The 15,986-nt window shown below is 39.8% G+C and overlaps 1 protein-coding gene across 3 annotated transcripts in view; it reads left to right on the forward strand.

The window, feature by feature from the left end:
* Positions 1-15,986, forward strand: part of Znf521 (zinc finger protein 521) — a 281,029-nt gene that overhangs the window by 136,993 nt on the left and 128,050 nt on the right. The gene's annotated exons all lie outside the window — the stretch shown is intronic.

Here is a 15,986-nt window from a genome sequence, read left to right on the forward strand (position 1 = left end):
ATAACCACAAACTCAATGTGTATGAGGTTCTCGGAGGAGGACTGGAGGCTTGAAACCAGCCTGGGCTACATGGTATGGCCATTCACTCAGAAAAGTGAAGATACTCTTGGGGAAGAACCATAATCATGGGACAATTGCCCTACTGTCTTCTCAATTTATAACCAGGCTTCAGTAATCAATAGACCCCAAATGAGGGGTCCTCAAAGAGACATGTATCTGAAACCTCAGGAGAGCTTCATCTACCTTTCTTCATCAGTGAAGAAGTAGGTGAAGCACTAAGTGCATTAATTATTTTGAAAAATTACAAATCCTTACTCGTATGTAAGGCAATTAGTTCCAGGTGGTTTGTGCATAGACGGGTTTGAAAGATAAAAGCATAAATCTGTTGAAAAATTAGAGAAAAAACTTTTATGATCTCAGGTTAGGGGATGACTTTTTAAATAAGACCATGTAATGTGAATCAACAATTAAATGATTGGTATGTTCACCTCCATTAAAAATAAGTGAAGCAAACTCAAAGAAACATGACTATAACGTATATTGCTGTAAATATAACTGAAACAAAACAGCTTTAAAAATAACATTAAAAGATGAGTTGGTAGGATATCACAATCCATCAAATAAGCAAATGAGAAAACAACAAGAAGACTTTCATCACAAGCAGAAAGCAAAAGTGTTCTATGAACATAGAGGGACATAGAAGCCCATTGACTGACAAGCGATGTTAATTCAGAGGGTAAGAGGATTATGTGCAATGGCCCTTAAGGAAACCAAGGCAGGGCCAGGGGACAGGCATGATAGACCAATGTGGGTGGGGAAGATACCACTGCCGAAGAGGTCAGTGGGATGGAAGTGGAGGTAGAGTTTGGCTAGGTATCCTCCGTGGCACTCAGAACACTGTGCTTCTTGAGTTCTTAAAATGTTTGTAAGTAATTGAAGCTTGGTGATTAAAGCAATAGAGACCATGACAAAGATGGCAGAATTTCTCTGAGAACTAAATATTAATATAGTTTTTAGACCCACACATAAATAGAACATAAGATTTCTCGTAAGTATGTAATGTCCTATGCAATTAACATCATGAAGCGATCTAGAGGCAGGTGAAGTCTTGTAAGATCCCCCATGTAACTGCAAATAATTTATTTTATAGATTTAAGGATGGCTGTGCCTAAGCAAGCCTTCAACTGAGTCTGTGCAGTTTTTGCTGGAGACGTGGCCACTGTAGGGAGCTTAAGGTATGAAATATAAGAGGAGAGAAGAGGAGTTTTGTTTAGATCCCGGTTGACAGAGATGTCTATGAGGCTTTCAAGCCTCAGTTTTTCATATTAATAAAATGGGCTTTATGTACATGTTTTCTACAGTTACCATGAAGAACAGAGGACACAGTGCACAGGACACATGCACACACAATATACGGAACATCATTTGTGTATAATATTACCTATATGTAACTATTCCGCATGCATTCCTGTTTATTCATGCATGCATGTAACATATTTATGTGATGTTTTTTCAATTAATTTCGTATAACAATAAGGCTAGAATAATTGTAAATTGTATCTAAATAAGTTACTCTCCCACAGTTGATGAAGTAGAAAAACACAATTAAATGTTAAAATCAAACCTAGAATTGCTGTAAACCAAGGAGCAAAGAAAATGCAAAAAAAAAAAAAAAAAGCGCGCAAGATAAAATCTTACTTTATTGGCCTTGAGGTTAATAGTGGTTTCAGTCAATACAAAAGACATAGCAACAGGAAAAAGGCGAGTGTACAGATGGACAAAAACCCCATGCACGAGAAAGGGAAAATGGTCAGTGAGATTACCGGATTGAAACACATCCCCAAGGGCAGGGGAATTAAAATATGCTAAGGAAGCATTTAAGCCAAGTTGAAATTGTCTGTGAGAAAAGCATAGTAAATGCACAACAAAATTAGCTTTTTTTTTTTCATTCTAAAGTCCAGAAAAAAATGAGTGATTTGAAAAGCAATTAAAGAGCTCAGTTGTGTGATTGAAATCAATTGGCATTACTCTCTTGTTAATCAGGTATTGAATATTTACATTAGAAGGGCATAGGAGGAAAAAAAGTGGTGATATTTTTATGGTTTTGGTAAGAATTATAATTTTGATGCATAACCTTGGTTTATTTTAAACATTCATTCAGATTATTACTACATGGTTAGGAGAGAGGTGCTTTAAAGCAACCATATATCATGATCTAGAAATTCAAGTGGCATTGTTAAACTTAACTTACAGAATCTTTTTGTTGTTGTTCTTTTGCTTTTTAAAGACAGGGTTTTTCTGTGTAGCCTCGGCTGCTCTGGACTGGCTGTAAATCAGGCTGGCTTCAAACTCACAGAGCTCCGTGCCTCTGCCTCTCTGAGTGCTGGGATTATAGGCATGCACCACCGTGCCTGGCTCAGAATCCTTTATTAACATAACTCATTTTACCTCTGAATCACCTTCAGATACTTATATTTATGATTTGGAGATGGACCATAAGGAAGAAATAATAAAAAACATGTTTCCAAAAATGAGTTTAATTAAAAGGTATTGACCATTTGTTTAGTAAAGGTTATTTATTCTCTAAAGACAAGTCAGAGAAAGATGAGAGGAAAGAAGAACAGTGGGATTGGGTGAAAAGGATAGAGAGATAAATGTCTCAGTGGGAAGTCTGAAATCTTTCAGGAGGTATCAAAGTTCAGTATCTGTGGGTATTTAGGCTGGAAACAAAATGGTTTTTGTAGAAGACAGATTTGTTTTTTAAGTTTATTTTTAATTATCTGTGTGTGGGTATGTGCATGTGAGTGCAGGTGACCATGGATGCCAGCAGAGGGCGTTGCATCCTTAGGCACTACAGTAGTGGCTTTTGTGAGCCTCCTAGCATGAATGCTAGGAACTTGAATTCTGATCTTCTATAAGAGCAGCAAGCCCTCTTAATTACTGAGCCATCTCCCTAGCCCCAGAGAACAGATTACTTTAGTGACTTGAATGGCTCTGCATTGAGATGCTTTTGTCATTCCCAACTTAAATCATTTCAAAACAGGCATGTTACTGTATCCAGATTGAGTCAAGTCTAGCTGATTCCTTCTTTCAATAAATACCAAGTTTCAAATGCATGTTAAAGACCATACATTACAAATAAAACAAAAAAGTTAGTGATTTTTTTTCATGTCGCTCTTGGCCAAGACCTTAACATTCGGAGAGCTGGTGTATCTTCAAATCACCAAGTATCTAGTAGGACGATGGAGAATTGGGTAGCTAAATCTTCCACTAACATCTATATATCTATATCTATATCTATCTATATAAAATGATATATAAAATGATATATATACATATATCATACACATAGAACACATACATACCCACTAAACTAAATAAATGAATGCAACCTAGTTTTCTTTAAAAAAAAAAAAAAAGGTATCCAAAGATAGTATTCCAAACGGTTTTTCAAAGACCAAGTTTTTGTAAGATGTCCTATTTGATATAGCCACCATTTCCTTAGCACTGCCCCCTACTCATACTTTGTTCTGTGGAAGACCTTTCTCAGTAGGTCAATTAAAAAAGGACCCTGCACTTCCCCAGCTTGTATATTCTTGGTCATTTTTATATGGACCATTTTTAGCTTTATAAAATGCATTTATAAGATACAGAAGAATAGCAGAGAACTTTTTCAGGTCTCAAATGAATATTTATGGGACAATCTGAAGGTGATAGGGAGACCCTATCTGTTTTATGATACAGGATCTAAGTTTTGGCAACGACATTCTGGTCCAGTCATGACATTTTGGGACATCAGTTCCCTGCCCTGTGACTCATGCAGAACTTCATGGGCTCTTCCAGGCAGTGTTCTGGGCCTAGGAGCTAAAGAGGGAAACTGCCCATTGGGGATCAGGAAAGCTTAAACTGTCGTTTGAATAGATGTTTTGACCATGTAGTTCAATCATACCTAATCTGAAATTCAGAAATCAGAAATGCGCTAAGATTATTCTGACCACCAGGGTGACACCATACATGGAAAGTTCCACATCTCATTTCATGGGTTGGCTCACAATTAAAATAAAGGTTCACTGAAAGCACAAAGAAACTCTTCGGGGTAGGTGTATAAGATATATGCAAAGCTTATGTTAATTTTATATTTAGGATGTTTAGGCATCAATCCTAAACATCAAATTCTCATGATTTTTCTGGATTCAGATATTCCCAAAATTACAAACAAACAAACAACAACAACAAAAAAAAAAAACAAAACAAGCTTTTGTAATATTTCTGATCCCTAGAAGTTTAGATAAGCCATCCTCAACCTATAGCATAAATTTTCTGCTGAACTATTCCTAAGAAATGAGGACCCTCAAAGAAAGCAACAGTTAGTGACACTAAGTGTCAAAGGAGAACTGACTTCACAGAGATGTTCCTGACCTCTGAACCCACAGGAGCCATTAGAAACTGCACAGCCAGGTTGACGGCGGTTAATGAAATAGGTTGTATTCTTTCTGTGTATCAGCTACTGCACCAGCAGGTGTGAGTCTGTGCACACCACTCTGTGTTCTAGACCAGGTTGGTGACTTCCTGTGAGTCACAGCCAAGGTCCCTTCATCTCTGCGAACCACGTCTGGTCCATGGTGGGAAATTTGAAGTAGGATGAGCTCAACCTTTCCTTTCTCACTCTGAAACTCTCCGCTACTCTGCAGAGTTTCTACTGTCAGATACGAAGAAGGGATTTATCATCGGTTAATCACTTACTGTGAGAGGGTGAAGACAAGAATTTTGGGTCCCCAGAACCTACAGACATGCCAAGTTGGCATGGTAGCCTGCCTGTAATTTCAGCACTAGGAGATAGCGATTTCCCAGAGCAATGGCCAGGGAGATCAGCCATCACACTGAGCTCTGTGTTTGATTGAGAGACCCTGCCTCAGTGAACAAGGTGGAAAGGTGATAGAGGATTTTTCCTGATGCCCTCATACATGTACACACATACACATGTATGAGAGGGGGAAGAAAAGGAAATGTAAAGGATATTTGAACATTTTTAGCACTTTGGAACAGCACAGAACATTTTAACATAAGGCAGGGACAGGAAAACAACAGTCTGTCTTGAAAACTTAGTATAAACAACAGGAATAATGAAGCCAACATCCACAGCACGGTGTGGATGTGATTGCTACCTGGCTTTTTGGACTCAGGCAGGCTTTAGAAGCAATATGAAAGAGATGAGAAGGGTTGTCTGACATGTCTCAGTGGAAAAGTTGTTTGAGTGCAAGGGATGGACAAGGGAAGACAGAACCCTGTGTGTGTGTGAGAGAGAGAGAGAGAGACAGAGAGACAGACAGAGAGAGAGAGAGAGAGAAGAAAGAATAAGAAAGAGAAAGAGGGAGAGAGAGAGAAAAAAGAAAGAGAGAGAGAGAGAGAGAGAGGGAGAGAGAAAGAAAGGGCAAAAATATTGGGCATTGCTGTGGGCAGCTGCAGTGACCAGATCAAAAGGACCCTGTCCTGTGGGTGGGGCTTGAAGCTGCCAGAAGAATAGCTGGAAGGATAGACCAAGAATAGAAACAAAGGAAAATTACCAGGTCTCAGGGGAGCCTTCACCCAAGGAGAACAGGAAGGACCAGAGATCTGGATCAGTGGGAGTGTGCGAACCTGGCATGGGCAAAGCCCTGGGTTCAGTCCCTAGCACTGTCCAAGAATAAAAATAAATAAATAAACCCAAACTAAAAAGAAAATGCATGAGCAAGGGTTTTTAATTTTCTAGTAAATACATATGAATTGTCTATCAAGTATTTGCTCTAAATAATAATAACTGGTCTAAATAATCAGTTATGTATTACATTAGATATGAAATGAAAGAATTAAAACCTTCTGTCCGCCCTTGAAGAGTGAATGACCCCATTAGGGAATAGATTAACACTATGGAAATAAATCAGAGAAAACATGCAAGAATTATTATAAGAATAAAAAAGAATCATGGTCTAACAAGAAGTAAGTTTTGACTTATCTTTTTGATACTTAGGATAGTTATCCAATAATGTCAAGTTCTCAGGGGCCTAATAAATCCATTACGTCCCTCACCTTTCTTCTGTGACAGAGATTAGATGAAATGTGTGTGTGCGCACGCGCATGATATGTTCATTTGCATGTGCACAGTTGCTCTCCGTGCGTGTGTGTGCGCACATGCGTGCAGAGCTCAGAGGACAGCTCGGTATCATTCTTCAGACACCCTCCACGTCTATTGTGGACAGTCTCCCACTGGCTTCAGATGTCACCATGTCGGCCGGGCTAGCGGGCCAATGAGCTCCAGGCACTTGCCTGCCTGCCTCCTCGCTGTCAGTGGGATCACACACACGTGTTACCAACCTCGGGTTTTCACCTGTGTCCTGGGGATCCCCACTCGGGTCTTCCCACTTAGGAGGCAGGTGCTTTATGGACGGAATCATCTCCCGAGCTCAAGGAAATATTTCTTCATGAAATTTAGGACTGTCTTTTCTATCTCGTGATACTCTGCGTGCTTTATGATAGGGTTATGAATAGTGTCACTAACCCTCAGATTTTGATCCCTGTGGACGGGTGACACACTACAAAAATGTCCTGGCTCCTTCAGATTTCCATACATACATCACCATAGCTACCATGAGACAGAGGGGAAGTTCAAGTGACTTTTAAGATGAAGGCATCAGCGTGTGATCAGAATAGCTGATGAGGTCAATATACCTTAGTGTAAATCAAACACTTTGTCTTCTTCCTTTTCTCTTCAGCTGTATATTTATGAGAGAATCAATACATAAACTAACATTTCTGTACCCATAGTGTTTTTACTCCTTTCAGCATGATATAAATTTTCATAGAAGAGTTGGTAGAAATGTATTTAACCAAAAATCACTACAAATTGTAACTCTCTTTAAACTAGGAATTTATGCCGCAGCCATGAGTAGAGTAATTAGAGACAGATTCTCTCTCCCCCCCATCTCTCTCGTGTGTGTGTGTGTGTGTGTGTGTGTGTGTGTTTAAAATAAAGCCTGTAATTCAGCTCAGCCTTTCCCCCTTGACTGATTTCTGGTACCGTGTGTGGTGGAAGGGAGCGTTGCTAGCGGTAACAGAACGCTGTAGGTAGTGGCCTTTCGAATGAAAGCGGTGAGTGTAGGGTGACTGGCTAGACGCTCCAGTGGTCAGGCAATAAATGGAATGTCTCAAGTTATTGTCCAATGGACAAAGACTCACTGAACCCCTGCCTTTAAGTGAGATCATGAAAGATAAACACCTGAAGGGTAAAAGAGGGCATAAGTTGATCCCTCTGGAAGAACACCGTAAGGTGCACTGGGAGAAACAAGGGGGAAGACAGGGGTGACCCCTCTGGGTGAAGCTTCCCCCTGCGTGGGGATCCAGGAGTCAAAGCCCGTTCTTAAAGTGGGACATCAACCACACGCGCAGAATCTGAAGCAAATTTCCTGAGGAAAAATAATAGTTTTGCACTTAAAATGTTATTTCTTTTTTCTTCTTTATTCATTTTAAACCTTACAAGAGGATTATTAATTTATGGCCTCCAAAGAAGTAGCTTTCTCACATAAAATTTGCTTACTATAATGGATATGACTCTTTGAAACAAAATTTTGGCTGTTTTGATTTGTGTGTGTATGAATATTTGTCGTATTTTTTTAAGATTCAGTTATTTCCTGAGTTTTGACTATCAATAAAGGCTTTGGAATTAAAGTATTTTAGTACTGTTTTATCTAATATAAACATCCAATAAAAGATGAAAAACTGCTTTGATCCCCCCCCCCCCCCCCACACACACACACTTTGGTTGTGAATTTAGTGGTAGCTTGAAATTTTATCTCGGTGGAGTTTGGATTTTATTTGCAAAAATAAACAGACACAAATAGCTATTTCTTCCCTCATACCACAAGAAGACACAACTCAGTGGCTTACAACAGTGACCTGCACACATCCTGATTGTACTAACTAGATAAACTTTCCTTTTCTGCCATGTCTTCTGTGTAGCCGGTTTGGTCAGGAGCAATCTTTGACCCTGTTTCTTTGCTCTCCTCAGTCTATCAAAGGCCCCACAAGACAGTGAGCATCAGGGCTGGCGTGTGATAGATAATAGATTTTAGATAATAGATAATAAATTTATCTATTTAGATAATAGATAATAGATAATAGATTTGTAATAGATTTTGACTCCAGAGAATCATTCCATTTTGGGTGGTGGATCACCTTCAGGCCTTGTTCCTGACTCCCCCAGGTCGTATTAGTGTGTCCCCACCACTTGTTTTGCCTCCATTAATGGTATACCAGTGAGGACGCTTGATCCTGAATTGTATTGCCATGTAAGGACTTGAATGTTCCTGTGTTTCCTTTCCCAGAGTGTATTATGACTTCCCAAATTCAGGGATCGCGTCAATCCTTCTTGGTTGTTGAAGGCAGCCATTGTGGCAGCCATTGTGCAGAGTGCTCGCCAGCCCCCACACTCACACAATAAAATACTGATGCTTCCATTTGTCATTGGGTTGTGTTATCAGCAGCAGCTTCCGTTGCCTCCTTTCAGCTGTCTTTTTCCCTCTGTGTTGAATAACTTATTTTCATATTAATTTACTATTATGTAGAAAACGCCTATGTTAAATTAGTAAAATGTCTAAATTATTGAATATTTGTGCAAAGCTGTTGGCTCATTACTAACACTCATATACACTATCTATCCATTTGCTTACCAGCAAAGTTCTGCCAAGTAAAGGAGTTACTAACCATATATAGTTTTTAATTAATACATTTGTTTTTAGGATGGTAATATATATTGCTATAGGCATTAAAAACTAGTTTGTTGATTTTTTTTTGTTTCTCCTAGCTTGTTTGACCTGAGTTTGTGTGGCTAGTGTGCATAAGTATGTATATGTATGTTCTCATGTGTTTGAGAACACATGTATGGAGGTATGCAAGGACTTGAGTTCGTTTGTATTTGGAGGTTGGAGGTTAACACTGTCTTCCTCAATTGTTCTCCAACTTGTACATTAAGGGAGGCAGGGTCTCTCGTGTGAACCTATAACTCACTAATCCAGCTACTCCAGCTAGCTAGCTTGTTCCATGAAAACTGTTTCACCTTCAGAACTCTGGAATCACATGTGAGCTGCCACACCTGTAGGTGCTGCCAGTCAAAACTGCAGTCCCCATTCTTGCACAGCCAGCACTTAGCAGGGAGCCATCTTCTCAGGCCCCATTTGAGTCTTTGTACAGATTGTTCTTAATCCTCTTCCTTTCCATCTCCACCTTGTCAATAACTGTGCTGTCCTTTATGCTATTAATTCTTGAGCTTTTTTAAAAATAGAGATTGGAACTCTTAATGATCATAAAATCTAAATCTGTGTATTTTCATGGAAAGAAATGTTGGTGCAATCCCAGACTCCACATTTGCTGCTCACCTTTGATAGGCATCGTTGTATGCCAACTAGTACCCTTCTTTACCACCCCATAATAACCTGTCAAGTGAAGGGCATCATAGGCAATTACTGCTGAGTGCTGGCTCGCTAACGGTAGGTAGGGTACTGAACATGCTTGTGTAACTCTCATTTCGCATGTAATTCTAGGATGTAAGCTGTGTCATCTTTAATTCACAGGGAGGTAAACTAAGACTCACGGTCATTAAGTGACTCGTCACTCAGCTGAACGATGAAGTAGCAGCTGCTTGCAGGAAGAACCTGCTAGGGTTTCTTTCCTGCTAAGATTGCTGGGTGTAATTGGGTTGAGTCGTTTTAGCATTGTTGTATGTCATCCCATTGTCAGGGTCCTGACAGTGCTTCAGACTGGCACTTCCATGCTTCAGATTGGTGAAACAGAGGGAGCCGAGGGCTACAAGATTGTTAGGAGAAATGGCCATGCAGTTTACACTTTGGTATTCCAAACGTAGGGCAGTGGCAATGAAATAGAAACACAGGAAGCTGTATAGACATAATCAAGTGCAAAATCATCCTTCATCCTCGAGGCACAGAATCCACCTAAGACATTGAGGCTGGAGACAAGGGTCTGCAGGGCTCTTCTGCAATGGGAATTTTAATCAAGTTTTCATTCTTATAAGAAAAAGCCAGGCCTGCTGCTTATTCATTTATCCGTTTTTAAGTTATTTGTGTGTGTGTTTTAATGGTATCTAATTTGGGCTAGTTTTAGAGAACTCTTTATTAATTAATTTATTTAATGTGTGTGAGTGCTATGGCAGCATGTATGTATGTACCATGTACATTCCTGGTGCTCTTGGGGACAAGAAGAGGGCAACAAATACCCAAAAGACTGGAGATACAGACATTTTTTAGCTACTATCTGGGTGCTGAGAACCAAATCTGGGTCCTTTGAAAGAGCAGACAGTGACCTTAACCACTGAGCCATCTCTCCAGGCCCTGGCTTTGAACTCCTCATTCATCTGCCTTTGCCTCTGAGTCATAAGATTATAGTATGTGTCACCATGCTTAGCTTTTAACCCTGCTTTTTATGGCAGTACCTGGGGTTGGGTCTCTGATGTAGTTCAGTGATAAAGTGCTTGTTTAACGTGCACATGGCCTCAAGTTCAGGCCCCTGTAAGCCAGGCAGGCCTATATGAACAAACAAATAAATGAACAATAAACAAATACAGCATGGAGCATATTTCCTTCTCTTGACAAGAGACTAGAAAATAAAATTCTGTTGTAGATCACTGCCTAATATTAGGGTTTTTCAGCTGGAGAGCTGGAGCAGGGAGAGAGGCAAGTTTCGGACTAAAACTGAGCCTGTGCTGTGTCTTCTGTCCCTTAACTGGGCCAGGTGCATGGGAAATGCCCATCTGTGAGGACCAGGTCCAGCAGCCTGGCATTACCTCAGAGAAGTGCTAGCCAACAGGCGAAGCGGGCTTCAAGTCAAGACTTCAGAATATATGAATGGGTCTTACCCTGGTTAAAAATCAGAAACAAAAACCAAAACAGCCACCCAAAGTATCAGACTGACAAAGTTTGAAATGCCATAGTAGACTACTAGTTTAGAAAGATAGGAGCAGTTTTCCCTAAGAAGAGTGACAGATTGTACAGCAAATTAAGCCCGAGAATATACACCAAAAGCCAAGAGCACTTGAGTATTTAAAATCAGCAGTGGGAGCTAGTCATTGAATTAATGCCTTGGTGGAGGCAATAAACTCTAGATCAGATGGCCCAGAAGACAGGGCCAGTATCTAGAAGGGGGACAGGATTCACCTGTGTTAGCGCTCAGACGTTCAGGCCAATTCTTAAAACATGCATGGAGAGAGTATGGAGAGGAGAGTAGAAAGGCCGCAGTGTTGATCTCATGGAAGGTTCTGGAAGAAATGAATGGAGACCCACTAACTGTATTGATTTAACCAGAGGGAAATAGGGGAATTAAAGACATCCATGAGATCTCAGATTGAAACTGTTCTTAGTATTAAGGTGAACACGTAACTAAAATACGGTGTTAAAACTAGAGAATACTGAGAGAAAATAGGTTTGGAACCTGTTCTACAGTGTGGATCTCCGAGAAGGGTCTGTGACTGGGACCTGAGACCAGGGAGCAGAAACAGCCCCTTCCTTATTACGAGCTGTTTTCCCATCATCCTCTCTGATACTGTCAAAACCAGTGAGTTCTACAGTGAGGCAAGCCTGCTTCTAAACAGGTGCTTCAGATTTACGTGCAGAGTAGAAACGAAGTTAAGGCCCAGCGGGAGGGAACCGAGTAGATTCCTGGCTTTGTTTAGGGTGTTCGGGAAGGTCGTCTAATTCACTCGTGAATATGGCTGGTTGTCCACTTTTACCCACTCATACCCGCATTGTTGCAGGGGGCCTTAATGCATTATAATTCTCTATGAACTGGGGGTGCGACACACTGAAAGGAATTTATCAGCGCTTGATTTTCCTGAACTCTTAAAAAACTATACATTAGCTTCATGCTCAAAATTTTCATTAAAATATTAAAGGTATTGCAAAGCTGCTTATAACTCTAGACATAAACCGTTTGGTGATTCTTGAGTAGAGGTATGTAAAAAATGAATGTCACAGCTGGGGTCGATCAGGTTAGGTTCAGCATAAAACAAAACAGCCCATCATGGCACATTCATTTACTTCACTCATGCACCTGGTGATCACTATTGCCATGTAGACATTTCTGCTTTGGAAACATGCTTATTTGTGTATTTTCCCGCCCTCTGGTATCATAAGAGTTCACTTGGAAGCAGCGATGTGCATGCGATGTGATTCTCCTGACATAAGGGACATTGCCCATTTCCTGTCCTACCATCTTCACATCCACGGAAGATACATCACAGGTGCTCACATTTCCCCAGTTGCTCAAACATTGCTGGCTCCTTTATCCCTCTACCCTCAAGTCTCACCTCTTGTGTAACATTTCCTGGGTAAACCTTTTGAGTCATCTGGGAAGTCACCACTGTTACCCGGACATTTTAAAGATAACAGTCCAGTTCTCTATAAGAATAATCTGTATACTCAAACAGGCACACACATACACACACCCTTCCCTTTAGGGCCTTGTTCACTCTTTTGTCTCTGTATTTACTAAGAACTAGATTGTTACCTCTAAATGTTTTATTAGATTCAATTTAGTGTTTTAGGCAAGAGTATCACAGAGGAACCTTTCTCTGAAAAGTCTTCAGCAGCTATTAATGGTTATTGAAATCAGTACAAAATGGTAGCTTTCTAAACTTTAGCATTTCTTGTAGTCTTATTTTATTTTATTTTTTTTATTTTTTATTCATTTATTTTTTTGCCTAGACCTTCTCACCATTGAGTAGAAATGGACTAAATTACCTTCTGGAAAAGCCTAGTGTTTCTGACCCTTTGGTTGCCAGTAGTCAGAAAAAGAAGTCAAATCACCAAGTAGACACACACTTGTAATCTTAGACCTTGGAAGGCAAGGAACAGAATTCCAAGTTTGAAGCCAGCCTGAGATAGATGTGAGATTCTGTTTCGGGACAATCCAGAAGGAAGGGAGGAGGGTGGAGACATCATACTTAGAGACTTACGTCATAGTTACCGGCATGGTGGCGGCTAAGATTGGTGTTCTGTCTTTGAGGGTTGCTGTGGACTCACTGATTTTTAAAAATGCAATTATATTATTTTAAGAAAACAGAAGCAATCTGCAACTCTAAAAGATTATTTTTAAAAATTAATAATTTGTATTTAATTTGATAAGACAAAAACGTAGTCTGAAAGCTAATGGGATAGAGATCAAATAGAAGGAGTTAAGGTTAATCAGAAAAGGAATTTTTTTATACTATATGTTATTAGAGAGCTTTAACCTTTTTTTTTTAAACTTATGAGATGCTCTTTTCTGAAAGTCTCTGAGTACCTTAACAGAGTATAGCTGAAAACAAAAATGTCAAAGAGGCACATTTAAATTGTTCTCAAAATCAATCAAAAATAATGAGGTGCTGGGAAAAAGTTGTATCCTTGATAATTACATCTATCAGTATCAGAAAACAAAAGAGAACAATCAGGAAATGACAATCCCACTCCCAAGCAGCACATTTAAAAAGGCTAATGAAAAAAATATCTCTTTTAAAAATGGTACTAAATTAGCATTTCAAGTAAATTGACAACCTAAGCGTTGATCAAGGCCAATCTGGGGCCCAAACAATGGAAGTTCTGTTTCTGCTTCACCTGCTTTTAAGAGGGATTATCTCACTTGACTTTTTGGTGGTGGTTGTTGTCTTTTATATAAATGGAAGCAGTTGTCCTAAGGGAGATGACAGCTGTCCTGCACTCTGCAGCATGGATAGGGTCACCCCTCAAGTGTCTGGCTTCTTTGGGGTTCTGTTTATTAGAGAGATTGGAGAGAGAGAACCATGTTGGAAAGTCATTCAAGGGTCTATTGCAAGGTGTCCCTGTTCTCAGACTGAAAGGGGGTTAATGAAAATGTCTATTAGACAAGGGATTCACCCTGCTCTTTATAGCCACAGCCTAGAGTTGGGACCAGTGGTTGAAAGCAGGGGAAAGGAGAATTTGGGCCTAGAATTAGGGTGAATCCTTGATAACCTCAGCCCTGCACAGCTCTCCAAGGATCGGTTCACAGGTTAGAGCTCCTTACTTGAGAGTGGTAGGCAGGGGTGCTCTGCTCTCAGATATTTTGCTAAGAATCTGTTGTAATGAGGAGAGCTTTGTGGGCCATTTACATTGACTATTCTGAAACCTGGAAGGTGAAAATGAATTTTACACCATGGCTTTCACAGGGATGCTTTTAGCACACCTCCATTTGCATACGGTGGCTTTGTTTTGAGGAAACCTGGGTGGTTTGCTGAGGCATGAAGCTGCAGTGTTTAAGAGTCGGGGTGCCTTGCTTGAAATTTCTATCTGGCAGCAGGTTTAGGCACATGTAGATGAGAACACGGCTGTGTCAGTATAAAAGAGGAGAAAACATTTTAGACGCTGTTTGTGAGAGTGGAGAGAATTAGCTCTGTGAATTATCAATAGTGACAAAAGCATTTCCCTTCAATGAGAGGGAACTCACAGGGTCTTTAAATTTGTCAGTTCATTTTGAAGATAGTCATAAGTGCTGGCATTTTATTACCTTGGCTTTTCAACTGATTTTATTCTTTATTAGTGGATGAGAAGGAGGAAAAAAAAAAAAAAGAAGCCCTCAGTACATTCCAGTAACATACTCATCAGTCGTCATTTTTGGAGACAGTTTTCGACATAGTCTGTGTTTTACTAACAAGAGAAAAGACTAGCCATTAAGTTTATGTGTCTTTGTTTTCAAGCAAGGTCACATATCAGGAATGATACTTGAAGTATGCTAATAAACAACATATAATGTAGGCCATCAGGGAGCAAGAAATATTTTCTAACTAGTTCTAAAGGGAAATATTGTTACAAAGGGGATGCGTGTTATTTACAGAGCACGTGCTGCTCCATACGTCACCATCAGAGGGTCCTGCAAACAGCTCCGAGCCGTAAATCTCCTCCCCCCACCCCCGCCTTGATTGTCGGGCTGTTTCAAGCCTTAGATTTAGATTTGGCGTATTCAGTCCACTGTATTCTAATGTACAACGACTGTTGGGTTATTTAGATTCCCGGATTGGAGACACGCCTGGGCTTTCATGGTTTGCTCGGTATAATGTCCATTGTTATAGAAGAAAATACTGTGTAGATTGTAACGGCTAGGAAAATCTGACATTTGTGTCATTTGTCCCTTTTATCCTCAAGTGAAATTATACTTATTTCCATGCTTAACTTTATTTTTTAAATCTCCTAAATGACCTGGACTCTTCAAAACGCATTATCATTTAGGACTCATATTTCATATTAATACTGTTAGTAAAACATGTTATATGACAGCAATAGAAATGATCATCTTGTGAGAATTATTACAACCAAACATCATGTGTACAGCTTTACAGGTGTAATTTTCTCACATTTGAGATATTTCCTAGTTGTTTATTTCATCGAAGTAGATTTCATTTTTTGAAATGCTTTTTAATGGTAAATCGTGTTTAATTGCAAAGAAATAGACATGATGCTGCATCCCATTAAACACAGCCAATTCTTTAATTATTGAGTCCAACTCATAGACCCCGAGACTCACACTGCCTACTTCTATCAGGATGCTTCATTTGAGATTTCGGAGACTATTTTCCTTCCCATTTCTGTGTCACAGTGGCATCAGGCCCATCTGAGGCTCAGTTTGTATATGCCCTAAAACTCATCCTAAATACCTGCTCCATCGATTTCACTGGATGGTGGTGTTTGTTCTGGCACAGTTTCCTATGAAGAGAAAGTACATATTTAAATGAGAAGAATTAGAATCTCAGAAGTATTGCCATCATTTCAGACCTTGGATAAAACTACCTTTTTAAAAGACTGATTTTTTTTTTTTGTATGTGTGTGTGTTGCCTGCATGTATATCTGTGGTAGCCAGTCCCCTGGAGCTAGAGTTACAGACAGTTGTGAGCTTCCATGTGGGAGTTGGGAACTGAACCAGGGTCCACAGCAAGAGCAGCAAGTGCCCTTAATCGCCGG

The sequence above is a fragment of the Meriones unguiculatus genome, chromosome 2 (genome assembly GCF_030254825.1).
Source record: "Meriones unguiculatus strain TT.TT164.6M chromosome 2, Bangor_MerUng_6.1, whole genome shotgun sequence".
In the NCBI taxonomy this organism is placed as follows: domain Eukaryota; kingdom Metazoa; phylum Chordata; class Mammalia; order Rodentia; family Muridae; genus Meriones; species Meriones unguiculatus.